The sequence below is a fragment of the Rhagoletis pomonella genome, unplaced genomic scaffold (genome assembly GCF_013731165.1).
Source record: "Rhagoletis pomonella isolate Grant_MI unplaced genomic scaffold, Rhpom_1.0 Rhpom_scaffold_00009, whole genome shotgun sequence".
Classification (NCBI taxonomy): domain Eukaryota; kingdom Metazoa; phylum Arthropoda; class Insecta; order Diptera; family Tephritidae; genus Rhagoletis; species Rhagoletis pomonella.
Genome location: NW_023458563.1, coordinates 5783281 through 5786920, shown reverse-complemented (window position 1 = coordinate 5786920; position 3640 = coordinate 5783281). Strand labels below are relative to the sequence as shown.

General features: G+C 38.0%; 1 long non-coding RNA gene across 1 annotated transcript; it reads right to left on the bottom strand.

Moving 5' to 3' along the window:
* Window positions 1-875: 875 nt before the first annotated feature.
* On the bottom strand, window positions 876-2280 carry LOC118745820. The gene is made up of 3 exons (XR_004993715.1): window positions 1902-2280; window positions 1401-1843; window positions 876-1348 (listed from the first exon to the last, which is right to left on the bottom strand). It is a non-coding gene; the product is annotated as an uncharacterized LOC118745820 (long non-coding RNA).
* Between the last annotated feature and the right edge of the window lie 1360 nt (window positions 2281-3640).

Below are 3640 nucleotides of genomic sequence, written 5' to 3'. Positions count from 1 at the left end.
CCCTTCGCGTTATATATATTCTTTTTGAATTAATGGAGGAGCACCCAGAAGTAGCCAAAGGGCTTGGCAGCTTCGGTTTGAACAAAAAAACCAACACAGAGATGTGGGACAAGTTCGCTGGTGATTCGAACTGTCTCGGACCCCCAAAGCGAGATGGCAGAGATTGGAACAAGGTACCTATCTAATGGAACGCAGATTTCGATTTACAGTAATTTTTCCCCATTTAAGGTATGGCTGGACTACAAATTAAAACTGAAACAAAATATTGCTGCCAATAAGAGAGAGAGCGTCGCTACTGGCGGTGGACCGTTAACTCAACTGAGTCTTTCATCTTTTGAGAAGTCAGGTGATCCATTGCTTGGTCTTCAATATGCTGTTTGTCCAAGTGCAAGTGGTTTTGCGGCATCAGTAGATCTGTGGAAGCAAGTGCGCCTATACCGGAAATAGCAATTGAAGATACATTTAAAGCTGCTGTAAGCGACACAGAAGAAACCACCGGAAATGTGGAGGACATTAGCCGTTGCGTAAAAGCTACGCCTTCTAAAAAGAACACTTTCCGCATCTGCTGTTAACGAGAGGGAGGAGGAGCGCATTAAATTAAAAAAAATGCAGGTAGAAGGTCAGCAAGAATTGATCGAAAGAGCAAAAAGTATTGGGCAGGATTTACACGACATAGCGAGGTACAAAAGAAAAAGCTTAGAAATAAATAAAGAAAAGTTGAACATTTTAAAAGAAAAGGAAAAAATAAAGAATAAGGAGCGGCAAGAACGTGCAAATATGCATAAAGAAAAGCTTGAGTTAAAATTGAAAGAACTTGAACTTAAAAAACTAAAATATGAGCTAAAATAAGACCGTTTTACCTATTAATATTTTTATGTATATATTTTTTTCATATCCGAAGTTGAATTTAAATTAAATGGAAAGAGTGTTTTCTTTTAAATATAGAAGGAAATAAAAATTACAATTAAGGACTAATCAAATAATGAATGCATCATTTCGGACCTTCGCGGATCCCCTTCATTGGAATGAATGTCCGTATTTTCCGGTTCCACTTGAACAACTGGATCGATGTAATTTTCAACAGCATCTGGTGTTTCAATATTAAAATGCGAACAAATATTGTGAAGAGCACAGCAGGCGTTGACTATTTGTGTGGCTTTGTGTGGAGAATAATACAGTTTTCCTTCCCTGAGGAGGCATCGAAAACGACATTTCAACACACGAATTGTTCTCTCCACAATATTTCTCGCTTTGCCATGCTGGGTGTTAAAGGTTGACTCTCTGCTTCCAGTGATTGCACTACGAAATGGTGTCATTAAATAAGGGCTTAAGGGGTACCCAGAATCCCCTATAAGAAAGTCAAAATAAATAATTGGAAGTAATATGGTTAAACAACATACCTAAATACATAGAACTTCGTTCTCCATTGCTGTACATCCTTTGCGAGATTTCTTTCAGTTCACTGTTTCCCGAAACAAATGAATCGTGTGTATCACCATGTTGTGATCACAAGCCTGAACAATTTACATTATACAAATAGGAAAAAGAACTGGAAATTTTTTAATTGCATTCAAACTGTAAACCCCTTTCCTTTTAATACTGATGTTTTAATCGATTTGGTGCAACAATACCAATATGCGTTCCTTCCACGCACCCAATGATTCCAGGTATACGAGATTTCGGAAAGCCCCTTTGATAGGAGCCATCAGCGAAAAAGCGAAGGGCGCAAGCAAGCTTTAAAATTGGTGGTATTGCTGCGCTCCGGTGCATTGAGAGGGAGCCGTCCATTTTTTGCAACAGGAATATAAAAGCTTCCTTATTGATCCTGAAGTATGCAACGAATCTGGAGTACAAAATTACATGTTTATTTTTGATAAATGTTCAAACGGCATTCTACTTACAGCCTATTGGGCAGATCCATCGGGTTCGAATTATCTCGGATGCTGAGCGTCAGTCTTTGCAGTTGGTTTCTTCCACATCGTACTCGTCCTCAAAAAATAAGTCCACACTGCTCATCATTTCGAATTACTTTTACTTTTATTACATTCAATCAATTTGAACTTTGTCTTTGAATTTTCGTTGTTTTTTAACGTTTCACTTTCGTCGCTTTCTGTTTTTGGCGCTGGCAACATCATATTTTATGCGAACTAGTACATTCGCTAACCGTAATACGGGTCAAAAGGCGACTCGCAAATGATAATGGGGGCCTAAATAAAACGCAAAACTTCGTTCTATTGATATTTTCATTGTCGATATTTCGACCTCAATCTGAGGTCATCTTCAGGACTGTAAATATACAAACACGATAAGTTATTATTAACTTTAAATTATTAAAAACATACATTAAACACAACTTGCACTCTTCATTGTGCCTGGTCGACTAATTAGGCGTACAGAAATAAAAGTTACACAAGTGAAATTTTAGGCTAATGAATATAGACATAAGAAGTAAACAATTAAAAATACCGTAATTGTTAACAAAAAACATACAAACAACATTGAGCAGTAATACAATGGGCCGTATGAATAAGAACTAAGCAATTGCTTTTTCTTAAAATTTCATACCGTTTACTTCAATTTTGTTTGAATAAATCGAGTAAAATGTCTGATATTTAAGAAAAAGCAATTGCTTATTTTTTATTCATATGGCCCAATATGTATATGTAGAAACATATGTACATTTAAAAGCACAGCATTTTATTGTTATTCTATGAAGGTATGTTGGGGAAACGGAACGAATGTTTGTTATGGAAGGCGGAACGGAACACCTACGTTGAGGATTGGTGTTGCAGATTTAACACCAAATTGCGATACACATGTGCACAATTATCTGTGTCCGTTTTAAAGTTGCTCCTTCTTTCATTAGGGGTGTTCGTAATGTGCAACATTTCCAAAATATAGCGTTTATTATAGTTATTTTCTTCTTGTAGAATGGCAACATTATCTAAATCGGGATAGTGTTCCGTATCCATACAGTGTGCTGACAAGGCCGTCTTATTGCGGAAATCCTTGTCTTGAGTTTAGTTTTTGTTGTCCCAACATATACTTTGTCGCATAAGTGGGACCCGTCGCCATTACATTGTTTCACTGGCGCAAGGAGTTCAACCGTTGAAACCGCAACAAAACTATCACTCTCAACAACTTCAATCATCAACCACAACATGTACAATAACTGATTTTCTCACTGTCCTCATCACAGCAAACGCAATCGGGTTCACCGGACTAAGAACCTACGATATCTACTGCGGCTGCTGCATTACCTAGTGCCGATCCAAGCCAACAACAAGTGCCAACTTCTTTCCGACCACGCCGACTCGCCAACAGCTAGGAGAATTTCCACAATTACCATCACAGCTTGGTATTGCACCACCCCACATCATTATTATCACTATCAGCCGACGACGTCAAAGCATTTGAGTAGCGAAAGTGACGGCAGCAACTGGCATAGTAACCAAAGGAACTTGCAAAGCAGCCGCAGAAATAAACAACGTCCGGTTGCTGCTAATAGCAGCAATTTCAGTTCACAGTGGTGAGCTGTATCTTTTTGTCTAATATTTTTGAAAATTATTTTCGCCTTTTAATTAAATACATATTATACAGGGTGTCCCAGAAGTAACGTGCCAAACTTTAGGGCAAGGTA